General features: G+C 39.9%; 1 protein-coding gene across 2 annotated transcripts in view; it reads right to left on the bottom strand.

Moving 5' to 3' along the window:
• The window catches only part of Pak3 (p21 (RAC1) activated kinase 3), a 259,475-nt gene that overhangs the window by 196,364 nt on the left and 48,515 nt on the right, over positions 1–14,596 (bottom strand).

Raw genomic sequence — 14,596 nt, 5'->3', positions numbered from 1 at the left:
GGGGAGTTGTCATGGTGAGCTCGTGAAGATTGTAGTTCTCCATGGTCATCGTCCTTCACTTACACAATGTCTCTCAATGCCTCTTATAATGCTCACGTTTGTATGGGCAGCTTCAAAATGTCCTGACTGACTGACTGACTGACTGACTGACTGACTGACTGTTTTATAGGAATGCAATTCAGTAGCAGGGCTTTGCTACTTCAAGGGTGGCCTGCAAAACAGTGATACTGGCTTTGCCCAGTAAGTCTACTACAAAAGAAGAACATAGGCTGATCAGGAAGGTATTTGCCTAACATAAATATAGTCCTGGATTGGAAATCCAGTATGGGAATAAAAAAGAAATGCAGAATACCAACCCCATGTAAATTGTTAGCCAGTATCTCTGAAGCTTCGAGCATTACAGTGGCAGAAGGCACTGGTTTAGGACAGTGACACAGAACGGCCTTCTCTTTCTCTCATTGCCAGCCACTCCCTATTCCTTCTGCTTTACTGAGGGCTCCAGACAATTTTAATGGCTTCCAAATTTGGTTGTACCTTATTGAATCTGGATATCTTTTTTAAAAGGATATTTTTTTTAATTTGGAAAAAAATTAAGCTAACAGAAGAATTCTAAAAATAGTGCAAAAACTCTGTCTCTCACACAGCTTTCCTAGCTGTTAGCATTTGCTGTATTTGCTTGATTCCACCCTCTCTACATTTCTGTGCAGTTTCCCTTCCTAATCCAGTCAAGTTGGTTGCAGACATCACGCCTTGCACTCAAATGTTTAGCACATGTTTACAAAGCATTTCTTACACAGCTAAACCACAGGTTGATGTGTTTAGGAATCTTTTAATCTGTCACAATAATATTTGCTAATTTATAGTCCTCATTAAATTGTCAAATTCTGGTTGGTTTGCTGATATCTCTTGTGGAGATTCTGCTTTCCACCAAAGGAGCTTGCAAGAATTAATGTAGCTCAAGCCCATGCCAATTAAGACAGAAACTCTTATTCGTTTATGTGATGTCATCTAGTCCCATTTATTTGCTTAGAGATAATAGGGAGCATTAGTCACTTCCGTATTGATGTGATAAAATACTACAGCCATGGAAATGTGTAGAAAAGGGGCTTGTTTGGTTTATGGTTGCAGAGGGATATGATTCTGTTGCAGTAAGGGGTGCAGCAGTAAGCAGTAGATATGCCTGCAGGAATAAAAGCTGAAGGGTAACATCTTGAACCTCGAGCACAAAACAGAGGCAGCAAACTAGAAATGGTGTGTGCCTTTAAACTCTCAGGACCCATCTCCAGTGACCTATCTCCTTCAATAAGACCACACTGTTAAGCCTCTCCAAACAGTGCCACCAACTGAGGCCACGTATTCAAATACCTGAGATTATGAAGAACAACTCTTTCAAATCAACACATGCTGTCTCCCTCCCCGCCCCCCTCTGAGTGTGTATGTGTGTTTTGTGTGCATGTGTGTGTGTGCGTGTGTGTGTGTGCGTGTGTGTGTGTGTGTGTGTGTGTGTGTGTGTGTGTGTGTATACTACATTTTTTCCATTTATCCAAAGATGCAAACCTTGGCCAATTCTATAGTGCGGCAATAAACATGGGTGTGCAGATGTCTCTGTGATAAGCTAACTTAGATTCGCTGGGTTATATGTTCAGTGGTGGTATAGCTGGAACCATATGGCAGTTCTATTTTCAGGTTTTTTTAAGGAACCCCCACAATGTTTTCTGTAATGGCTATGCTAATTTACATTCCCATCAACAGTGTATGAGAGTTTCCCTTTCTCTGCATCCTCACCAGCATTTGTAATTTTGTATCTTTAAAGGAAGGACAGAATTTCTGAGGGAAGGGAGTGTGCACATATTCTAAATCTCTCCAGTAGGTTGTAATGCTCAGCTGAGGATAAGAACTAACTGAATTTGGTACTGTAGATTTTTTTCTGTGAGCTCTATGCATCAACAGGCAGGAACTGCTATCTGCAGGATAAGACCCAAGTATAATTTGCCTAGACCCTTATGTCCCCTTTAGTCTGATTTCTAACATCACTAACTGAGCCCCTGAAGTTCCATGTCTCTAAAAAGAAAATATTCATATTTTTTCCAGCACAATATTTTCCTCACAGCTGCTTAGCATATTCTCTTTATGACAAACAATTGCAACACATGGTCTATGTTGAGTTATACATAAAGCTGACCCTAACCACTTGGCGGCATCACCTACCCTGGCCAAAGATCAGATCAAATGTTAGAGAAAGTAATACAAGGGATCTAGCAAATCAAATACAGTGAATACCAAATTTCTCTTCAGACTTACTGCACAGTCTCTCTAGCATTGGACAAGTCTGTTCTCATACCTAGACCACTCCCAAATGACCTTGGCTTGGAAAGCAAGCGGCTGAGGTGAGCAGATGTAACAGTCTCAGGCTGTACTGGACAAGGAGGTTTTATACAGATGGGGATCGATTCAAATACCAGCCAGCTAATCCCAAGAGCCAGCAGGCTTTTGCATTTCTGCAAAGAATTTGGGTCAATCTAACTGGTTAGTCTAACTGCAGCCAGCTATGTATTCTGTTTTCAGCTCTTAGTGGATAAAGAGGAAGTCTGATAGATCTTAGAGGGAACTAGCACCGCGAACTTAACCATATTTATTCTGATAAACATGAAGTTGTTTCTCAGGCCTCATAACCAGCATTGCTGCTTTGCCTTGTGCACTGTCTCCCACCCAAACATGTGTTTTATGGAAGCCAAAGGAACCATTCTTTCTTTGAAAAGCCTCTGTCATCAGGATATACATTCAGGCATGTATATGTTTGTATCCTCAGGAAGCAAGGGGAAACCAGAAAGGAGATCACTTGGTTTCAAAATTGCTTCGTCAATGTCGGCCATGCAGGCTTACTTTGAGTACATATTGCTATTCTTTAATATTCCAGAGAACCAGCTTCCTACAATGAATCGCTTCAACAGACACAACTTTGCAGTTAGCCATTGACAAAATATTTGTCAGCAGTTCATGTCTTTCCTCCTCCCAGAAACTCAATAATGTGCCAAATGAGATCATTCCCTCTGGCCCAAGACTTGAGAACGTTTTGAATTGTGTATATCCTGATTAGGAACTAAAGAATACTCTAGTTATCCTCAAAGTCCAAATGGAGGGCACTTATACTCCTAGACAGGCATTAGAAAATACCTTAATTAGGATCCAGTGTGCAATGCTATTAGAATCTCTAATCATCTCTTTCATTGGAGGACTCCTTGTGTTATTACAGATTCAATGTCTGCCAGCAAGACAGAATGTGCTTCAGTTTATCAAGTATGTGTGAATTGCTCATGCCCCAAATTGTCTTACAAAAAGGCCAGCCTCAGGAAATATTTTCAGAGGGTCTGTTAGTTTTCTTTTTCCCCCAGAACTTAACTTAAGCTAGCTAAGGGTTGTCTTTCACATTATACCTATCACATTGGTTAACTTTTTCCCTCTAAGTTGCAATTTGCACCATTATTGGATTGTTTCTATGCATTCATTGAGGGTCAGAAAACCCAAAATCAGGATTACATTGTAATAGTGGGGGTATTCTCTCTCTCTCTCTCTCTCTCTCTCTCTCTCTCTCTCTCTCTCTCTCTCTCTCTCTCCTTTCTGCCACTGACATAGCTAAAATGTAGTAGCTTCTAAACTTGTTCTCTCTGCTATGACTTGGCTCCAATCCATTCTCTAACAACACATATTCCATGTCTTCAGAATAAAAGCCCCAAATGTTTACTTTAGCACTTAAGGCCCACTCCACAATCTAGAGTCAAGGATGATCTCTCCAACTTCATGCCCCACGCCCACTGTTTCAAGCAAAGCATCACTTTTGCTAGCATATAAAGTCCAGCGGCTTTACATGTGCTAGAGTGTGTGCTGTTCCCAGATCTACAGAAGCTCAGTCATGTCACAATCTTCGTCACCCTGTCTCCCTACCGAGTAAAATATGCTATGTAACTCCTGATTTCCAGGTAGCAAAACAGAGACCAAGCAATGTTAAATAACATACTTAATGCCAGTTTTCCAAGAAAATTATGGAGGCAGCATCTGAAGCTAAGAATCTGTTCCTCTAACTTCACTTGCTAGAATAGTTTTGTGAGCGTTTCCCCCTGCATTTTCATGCCTCCATATTTTTTGGTCATGATATTCTATTCTTCGGAAGGAACACTATTTAGTATTTTTCAAATTCCACGTCCAGAAACTTCATCCAATTCAACTAGCACCTCCTCCATGAACGCTCCCCTGATCTCACATAGTGAAATCTCATTTCTCTCAGCTTTGAGTTTTCTTAGCATTGGCTCGAGTATAATATATGTATGCTAGCTTTTTCATTACCATAGCAACTTCTATATGCATTTCCTCTTGTTCCTTGCCTCTTCAAATCTGTTTAAAAGAAACCTGAGCACACCACGACAGTAGCCTTGTAATCTTGAAGCCAAGGGTGCCATGAATGAGGTAGGTAATTTCCTTCCCAACTCAGAGTTCCACGCTCCAGTACCCTTACTATCAGGGACCGCACCCTCCACAGAGTAGTTGGCATGCCTCTGGGCAGCTGCTGAGCTTGCAAAGCGACATTTTCTGATGCAGGTACAGATTAACAAGAACTGACGACATCCTTGCTCCAAATCTCTGAATACTTATCCATCATTGTCATGTGTATTTGAAGGTGACATTGCTCTGCAGGACTAGCTCAAGGCTGCAGTCCCTTTCTAATTCCTTCTCCATAAGATTATCTCTGTTTTGTGCTAGGTCTAAGAGTTGATGAGCCATGCGCATATTGATGTCTGCAGCATTTAGAGCTCTGCTTGTCAGACTAGACAGTGCTTTCCAAATGTAAATGTACATCAGAAGCACCTAGAGGATTTAGCGAAGCACACACATTACTGGTTCGGGTTGTGTGTCTAGGGTGCTTTTGATCTGCAGGTCTCTAGGCCACACTTAGAATGACTATTCCTGGTAATACCTTTACTCACAAGGAGATGTTATTTTTCCTGTCCACTGCTGATGGAATTGGGAGAGCTTCTAGAGTTTGGTGCAGAAGGATAAGCCAAACTTCAAATTGGGGGTTTGAAGAACAGAGTCCCATGCAAGTGTTGAGCCCAGAGATGTGGGTGACATGGACAAGTTCCTAGTTGCCCCCAAGGCACAAGGATGGGGAAAGCTGGTGAATGATAATCTGGGTATATTTACAAATTAGAATTAACTGACTGTTCCTCTTTCTGGCCCAAACTTTCACATGGGAAAATTATATATCCCATTAGTGCTTCCTTAAAAGCCCAAGTACCTACCCTTGACCAAGGATTATTCAAGCTGGATCTGCCTCACTAGCTCAGGTGTTTCACTCTATGGTCACTTCTATGCATACAAACCAAAGAGAATAATTGGTACCATCCCTCTTTGAGCTGAAATCTGCCTTTCTAAAATATGTGTGCCTTGAATTTCTACCCTGTTTAAAATACATTCCAAAGACAGACAGACATTAAAGATACTGAATCCTAGAACATAGCTGGAAGCAGTGTCTCACGTCTCTAAGCCTAGAACTATGAAGATGAAAATAAGATGGAGAAAACTTGAGTCCTATCTGTGCAGCACAAAGAAAGCCTTCAGAAACAGAAACAAAATCAAAATGGAATGCAAGATCCCATCTCTCTTGTATAATCCTAATTTTCATAGCCACTTTCCTGAAGAGTTACTTAACATCTTTGAGCCTCACTCAGCATTTTAATAGAGCAAATAGTACCTATTTGATGGTTTATTATGTAAACTAATAAGGTAATATCCATAAGATATTTTCCAAAGTGTCTAGCACAAAGAAAGTACTTAAAAACAGTAACTTGTTTCAAAAAAAAAAAGCAGAATAAGGAATGTCTCTATACCATTAGTACAGAATCAGAAAACACTCTACTGTATCAATCCATTTTGTTACATACCAAGATAGCACATAGTGACAATAGTGTTACTTTTCACAAGGCTAAATCATCACTAAATCTTATCATTCAGTATTTGCAATGCTGTAAAGACAAGGTGATCACTCTTGTGTACATTGGATGAGGAGTTCCTAGAACACCATTAGTGCCTACAAGCCTCCAATATTGGACTGGCTCTATGGTGAGTCGAAAGAAAAGGTCCCGGCAAACCCTAATAGTATGTGGTTTAGCTTTTTCAGGCTTAACTTTAGGCTGAAGATCTGCATTCTTTGCAATATCATTGTGTTCATGCTGTATAGTACATGTATTACCAGGCCCCAGACATACAGTGATGCTAATCGAATAACTGAAGGAATTTTGATAATAAATATAAGCCAAGCACACATAAAAATGTTCTGAATTTTTTATGAGTCCACCCTATTAGTCCAAGAGAAATCAGCTCAATTCTTTATCTGCCAATTACAGTTTTGATGATTTTGTACTCTACAGAAGCAAGATGATGTCACATGCTGAGGTTCCAGTGGCACATTCATCAGTAATTACAGCTCAATGCTTGGAGAGAAATAAAGCACAGGAGACTCAGAAATTTGCTGTGGTGCTTAATAATGATCTATTTACTCACCACAAATTGGACAGGGATTCAACACTTCAGCCATTTCACTCCCCTGCTCTTTCTTTCCTTTCATATTTCTGTCATTTGTGACTGCTGGAAATAGAGGACAACATGGGGCTTTCTATTTTTGCTTCCTTTCTTACTTCCCCTGTGGCTGGTTGCTTTAGTTTACCTTCACAACAAGAAAGAGGCAAACTGACCCTGTTCACGCTGCTCTGGCCACACTGGGCTTCTCACTATTTCTTATATAGGCTAAGTATGCCACACCCTTAGATCGTTTGCATTTGTCTCCCATTCATTGAGATATTCCACTTACTGAATTGGAGGCGGGGGTGGGGCATGATAAATCTTTATTAAGACATTGGTCCCAGCTGGGAAATGGTGAATAAACCAATTATTAATCTTGCTGACTAATTTTACCCATTTGTAGAAATGAAAACACTATTATCACTGGTTGTTCTAAGGCTCAGTGGCAATAATACATGTTAGGAGTTTAGTGCAGTGTTGAAATGGGCACAATAAGCATTACTATTTTGCCGAAATTTGTACTTTACAAAATTACATCCTGTTTCTTTGTATATTCAAAGCAACCTGTTAGAGGAAGAGGGAAATATTCTCATTGACTGAAAAAGAAATTGAAGCTTTTGAAAGGGGAGTTTAGTCTAATATTCCTCAGCTAAAAATGGGGAGAACTGGACTGAGACATTGATCATAGGTTTGCTGAGTTAGTTCATTGCTTCTTCTCTGTCTTAGACATATTATGTTCTCATCCCTGCCATCAGGTAGATGAACGAGGATGGGGGTTCATACTGACCTCACATTACATCACTCTTGTTGCTGGACAGGATCTGGGATGCAGAAAACTTCCTTAGATCTTACAATACAAGTGAAAGAAGGAGAATATGGAGATAGACCAACAAGAACCCCTGGAACAACACTGGTAGTGACAATTACAGGACATTCTTACTTTTTGCAAGTATAATAACATTGGATAATTGTTTCAGAATGAGAAAGGTTTTGTCCAAGAGAAGTGCTGAGTACCCAAGCCAGCCTTCAGTTAAAGCACCACACAGTTGCTGCTGTGAAATAAAGTCCACAGAGAGCAAAGAGGGAAAAAATGAGAAAAGGCTGGGGGAGTTGGGCAAAGTGTAGATTGTGCAAGGTATAGATAGTCCAGAAAGTAAGTTGGATTTTATTGGCAGCGGGGTATCAAATTTCAAGGCAGAAGGATACTTTCTCATTTACATTCTAGGAAGAAATTGATGCTATTATAAAAAAACCCATATAGAATATGATTCTGTAATGAGGTAAACTGGTCTTGAATCTCAACTCAATTCCTTTGTAAACGCAATGCCTTTATTCATTGAAGACAATGGCAATACCAAGCATAGGTAGGTTTTATTCTTTGGGATCTGGTTTTGTTTTGTTTTGTTTTGTTTTGTTTGTCCCTATGGAGAAAAATATAACAATGCATGCACAGTTCTTAACACAGGATGTGATCCAAATCGAGTACTAAGTTAATGCTGATTGCAATGCCTTCTAAGAGATAGCACAACAATACTTATAGAAAAAGATAGGGGGAAAAGCGTGTCTTCAATTTCTGCCAAATAACTGAAGCAAATTTTGTCTCTTTTTTTAGCTCAGGGCATCATCATGCCACTGCCTGTGCCCTAGTACAGAGATGCATCTGAATATGGAATGAGATGGTGGGTAAGACATAGAAACGAAGCCTTCTTTCTGTATGCATGTGTCATAAAATCCCATGGTGCCCATTCATTCCAATGTTAGTGAGCACTTCCTCTGTGCCAGCTGGGCACTGAGCCATTCCTTCTTTCCAGAAATAACTGAGTCATGGGCACCATGGGACATCCTCATTGCATCAACTTGTCACCTTACACTGTTGAAGATTGTACAGCACAACAACTAAGATGAATCAAGTGCTAAGGCATCAGGTGACAGCATGACCATGGCTTTTTACTGTGTCGTCTTTTTACCTAGTTGATCTCTGGAGAGAGTTATATTATTAATTACATCCAGCAAACAGGGATAGTCTGGAGTGCCAATGTGGCATGTGAGTCACTCAGACCCTGAACCACACACAGACAAAACCCATAAAATTGTGATGACACAAAGAGATTTCTTGATTGGCAGATTTCTGACCTCACCCAGTTCTTAAAGTTCAACAGAGTGTCTAATCCCAGGAATGAATGACTACATACAATGAATACATAATGCCTTCTTGACAAAGAGAGGTCATCATTGTCATGCCCATCAATCCTTATGTTACATTGTTCTGTAACAAGTTTGGTACATCAAGAATATAACAATGACTGAAATGAAAGGCACTATGTACCCTACTCATCTATCATAGTATTCTTCTTTTTTATATATTAGTGCCCTATCTGCATGTACACTTACTTGCCAGAAGAGGCCATCAGATCATATTATAGATGGTTAGGAGCCCACCATGTAGTTGCTGGGGATTGAACTCAGGTCCTCTGGAAGAGCACCCAGTGCTCTTAACCACTAAGCCATGTCTTCAGCCTCATGTATTCCTACTCATAAAGTTTTGCCACATACTTTCATGAACTCTTTTCTTCACCCTTAATTATTCACTCTCTTAGTTATTGCCTGTCCATGGGATATGTTCTTCTAGCTGGGCTGGCTTGTCTGGCCTCAGGGGGAGAAGACACACCTAGCCTCACAGAGATTTGATGTGCCAGACTGGGAGGATATCAAGGAGGGACCCAACCCACTCAGAGGAGAAGGGGAGGGGTGGAGAAAGGATTGTGCTAGAAGGTGAGTTGGAGGGGACAATTAGTGGGATGTAAGTGAAAAAATGTATTGAGTGCCTAATGTGCTTTAAGGTGCTATGGGAAGTATATGAGGTGTAAGATTTGTTCCTATCTTTAAGAAGCTTAAATCCTTACATGGGAAGCTGGATCTCAATAGATTATTTATCCCATGAAAAATGGTTAATAAAATCCTCCCTAGAGCTACCACAAATTTTTCCCCTATACTAAATGGTATTGTTGGACTGAATGTGAAATGTCCCCCATAGTGCTGTGTGTTTGTGGCAACGTTTGGGAAGTTTGCAGAGCCTTTAAGAGGCAGAGCTTTACTGGAGGAAGTTGTTCAGTGTAGGTGGGCCTTGAGGCTTTATAGCCAAATCCCACTTCCTGTTGATTCTGTTTCTTGATTTCAGATGCAACGCAGCCAGCTGCCAAGAACATCTTCCACTACATCTTTCTCACCCATGATGAAATATAGCTTCTCCTGATCTATAAGCCCAAAGTAAACATTTTCTTCCTTAGGTTGATTCTTGTCAGGTATTTTGTCAAAGCAAAGAGAAAAGTAAGTAATACCAAAAACTAGTACTGTAAAATAGGGCCTTTAATATGATAAAACTGACCAAGTAGTTCATAGACTGGTGGAACTTGTCTGTGGAATGAATGAATAAGAGTTTGAAGAAACACTGGACTAGAAAAGTACTAGAGTGCTATAAATTAGTGGTCTGTTTTAGTAGGACTCTCACAAGCCAAAGAAATGAAGACAGAGGAAACATGGCTCATGAAATTTTACAAAATGAGTTAGAAGCTATTCATATTATATTCTGGCAAACAACCTGGTTTCATTTGGCCCTAGTCCTACAAAACCTAAGTTACACCGTGTAGGGGCATGCCAGAGTGTTGAGGTGGGAGTGGGTGGGTGAGAGGGAGAACATCCTCATAGACGAAGGGAGAGGAGGTATGGGAGAGGGAGAACCAGGAAAGGAGATAACATTTGAAATGTAAATATATAAAATATCCAGTAAAAAATAATGAACTTAATGGCAATGACAAAATGGTGTCCTTTGTGGAAGATTATTTCAACTTAGGATAGCATTCAGGCTGCACTGGGTTTATTTTTATACAGTAAAATAGCAAATGGAATAGACAGATTCAAAATAATAAGCATTTTGGCAAAGAAAAGAACAGGAGAAAGTTTATGGCTAACTAAAAGGTTGTAATAGTTCAATAGTGCCTGCCATTAAAGAGAAATCTCATACTTTGCACTGGCACAATAGGAAAGATTCCCTAAGGGCAAGAACCCAAGTATCTTATCTCTAATTTGTGAAAGAAGACTGTCTGAACTAAGAAGTGACAGAAGACTGTTTGTTAGAAAAACAACTGCCTAAGAAAGTGATTTTGCAGAATCAGCCATCAGGGCATACACAGATTGCTAAATATAGCTGTGGTCCAAGTATACCAAACTGCATTCCAGTCTGGCAACATAATTTGACAGCATCATCCACATGTTACTCATTTTTTAGACATAAAAATGCAAGATTTGTTGAGTTGGGAAGTCTTGTTCAATAGTCCCAGAGAGCTTGGTCAGACAATATGCAGCTGAGGAATTGGAAACCTCTCAATGATTCTCTGAAAGGCCATTGCACAAAGCATTTTTTTTATAAATTAGTATTATTTCTTTTATTTCATGTGTATTTTCCTGTATGTATGGATGTGCACTACATGCAAGCTTGGTGCCTGATGAAGTTAAGAGGGCATCAGATCCCCTGGAACTAGAATTACAGACAGTTGCAGACAGTGGAATAGCAACAACTGCTATTAACTACTGAGCTATCTCTCTGGGCCCTTATATGATGTTTTGAAAATGAAGTCTAAGTTGTAACACAGACTCCAAGACATAGATTATGAGAACTATGGGACTTCTGTCAAAGAAAGCTGCACACATGTAGTGGAGCCAGTCCAAGATAAAGACGTGTGCTACAGTCAATAGATCTAGAAGGGCAGGACCACTTAAGACCGTTGTAAGCAAGATGAGTCGATCATGAGTAACATATGCAAGACATGGGTCTGTTAAATTCAGTATTTACCTTGTTGGGCTTCTGTTTTGTTTTTGGTTAACCTTTCCTTGTAATGTCCTCATTTCTCCTTTTTATTTAAAATTGAAAATAAGTTTGTTTTACACAATATATTCTAATTATAGTTTCCAGGATCCCATCTCCTCTTAGGTCCCCACTTCCCCACTCTGCAAAATCAACATCCTTTCTCTTTTTGCTCTCTCTCTCTTTCCTTAGAATAAAAGCAGGTCTCTGAAAATAATAATAAAACATGGTAAGATAAAATAAAAACATACAAACCAGAATAGGACAAAAGAAACAAGCAAACAAACAAATAAAAAAGCCAAAGAAAAAGCACAAGAAACACATGCAGACACTGAGACACACATATTTGTACACACAGAAGAACCATAGAACCAAAATCAGAAGACACAATATTTAAGAGAAGAATCTTTAAGGGAAAAATATAGCCAAGACAAAGCATTATAAGACAAAAGGAAAAATATGTCTTTAAGTTTGTTTTGTGTTGGCCATCTATTGCCAGTCATGAGGACTGCCTTTAGGTATGGTTTGTATACACAGTGAAATTACACTGAGGAAAACTATTTTCCTTTGCAAGTGGTTATCAATTGGAGATAGCTTCTGGGTTCCAAATGGGGGATTGTGTCTGCTTCCCAGTATGGAACTCTATCTAGCTTAGGCCTGTGCAGGCCCTGTGCATGTTGTCACAGGATCTGTGAGTTCATTTGTGCATCAGTCCTGCTGTGATTAGAAGTACTTATTCCCTTGGGTTTTTTTTTCATTTCCATTGGCTCTTAAAATCTTTTTGCTTCCTCTTCTGTAGTTTCCAGAGCCCTGAGGGGAGATATTTGATGGAGAAATCTCCTTTAGGATGTAGTGTTCCAAGGTTTTTCACTGTTTGCATATTATCCAGGTGTGTGTTTCTATTTGTTCCCATTTACTACTAGAGGAAGAAGCTTCTCTGACGATGGCTGAGACATATACTGACCTATGAGTACAGAAGAATGTCATTAGGAGTCATTTTATTGCTCTGTTCTGTTGGAAGCGATGCCCTTAAAACCCTCGATTATTGATGTTAATAGTATAGTTAGAGTTAAGTTTGACTGAGTTCATGGAAAATCCCCAGCCAGCTGCAGAAGACTAATACAAATCTGGTGGTCAGAATGACTAACAATATGACAAAGTTGTGACCTTGCTGAGAAATACATCTGATGTCAGGATGCCCACTGATATGACCTGTAAACTTTCTGAGAAACCAACATCCTGCTGACTAATGATATGAAAAACCTGTAACCTTCCTGAAAAACCAACATCCTATTGACATCAGCTGACCACACGAGTACTGTGTCCTTGGCCTGTGTAAATGTTTCCCACTTCCCTGCTCTCTCTGTTACCCCTGTTATGGTATAAATTCAGTCTTGGGAAAAAATAAAATTGTCGCCTTGATCAGACTCTTGTCTTGGCGTCCTTCTTTGTGTCTCTTGCCCTCATTCTCTTCCAGGTACCCTCTGCACCCTTGTTGACTGTCCTGCAGGGCGGAACAACTAGACAGGACACTGCTCTTTGAGGAGAACAGTAGTACTTTGTTTTCCCTTAAGTCAACAGACTACTTAGTTTCAGGTTCTTGACCACCCAGGAAATATTGGGGATGGGTTCCACCTCATGGAGTGTGTCTTAACTTCAATCAGCTAATGGTTAGTTTCTACCACAATTTTTGTGCCACATTGCACCCACATATCTTGCAAGATGGTCACCATTGCATATCATAAGGTTTATAACTGAGTTAATGTTTAGCTTTCTCCTTGCTAGTATGGAGAGTAGTTCTCAGGACCATAAACAGTAGTCAGCAACAGTAAATATATCAGCTAGACTTTTCCATGTTCAATGGGTTCTGTCTTTAGCTTTGGAATGGAAATGTTCATTCTGTAATACTGTATATTGGAAATGTGTAATTTGCTTTTTAATGTCATAGGGGCTCACAGTTAAAAGACTGCCTTAACTCTCAGACAATAAAGTGTTGGGCTTGATAAAAACTATGGGAAAATTTGAACTTAGAATGAATGTATTTTTTTTCCATGCTATGGCAATACAATTATGGGGTCCAGGAGTAGATGCTGTTGTTTGAAAAAGAAATGCCAATTCTAGGCTCAAGTATATGAATACTTGGGCCCATCCGGTAACACTGTTATATAAGGTTGCGAGTCTTTAGGGGATGGAGCCTTTCTGGAAGAAATACATCACTGGGTTAGACCTAGAAGTTTTGTAGACTGGCTCAACTTCCTAAGTATTCTCTGCTTCTTCATTTCAGATGCAACGTCACCTGTTGTCTCTGTCTCCTTCATCACCATGATAGAATATAGCATACCCTCAAATTATAAGCCAAAACAAACCCCTTTTCTTTTAAGTTGTTTCTTTCCAGTTATCTGGTTACAGAAAACATACCAAGAGAAAATTACTTGTTTCATTGTCTCCAAATTATTTCCTTCCTTTATCTCTTGAATGCCTTTCAATCACTGTTCAGAACAAGTTTACCAGTGACTCCCATGTTATACAATGGTATGCTTAATTCTTAGTCCTTGGCAAAACTGTGGTATCTTCAGTGTCCTTTGCTCAGTTAGTGACTGCTCCATCTTCCCTACATTACCCTTTTCTCTGCTAGTTTTCTTCTCTTGTTTAGTTTTATTTTCTTTCTTGGGCTGTGTACTTTGTCCCATGCTCAATGTAGTTTCAACACCAAATTCTGGGCACCCTAGCTCCCATAATACATTCAATTATATCATTTTATTGTTGGTTTTCATATCAGTTATTTTGAGATGGGAAGAAGCCTTGAGTGCTGACTGTATATTTTGACATGGGCATGGCCTGTCAAGGACATGAGACAATTTGCTCAGCCATTACCTATATATGCCAGGCTCAAGTGGAGTAGGCAAAGCTCTATCCAAGGAATTGAGTATGAGAGTTTATGATCAACTGATTGCTGTGTGCAGAGACTAGTGACTGCAGCTTCTTTCTCCTGGGTGTTTACAGCCTGAGCTCCCTAGCCTGCAGAGATGACCTACTGAGACAGCTAATTCCCCACCCATGCTGTCCTAATGAACATGCCAAGGTTCCAATTTGATGAAGTAATGGTAGGCGAATCCTACCTGATCTCAGTTTCATGGTAGATGTGTCTGTGTACCTGTCCTT

Source organism: Rattus norvegicus, chromosome X, assembly GCF_021556685.1.
Source record: "Rattus norvegicus strain SHRSP/BbbUtx chromosome X, alternate assembly SHRSP_T2T, whole genome shotgun sequence".
NCBI lineage: Eukaryota > Metazoa > Chordata > Mammalia > Rodentia > Muridae > Rattus > Rattus norvegicus.
The sequence above is the reverse complement of the archived record's forward strand: the minus strand, read 5'-3'. Positions and strand labels throughout refer to the sequence as shown.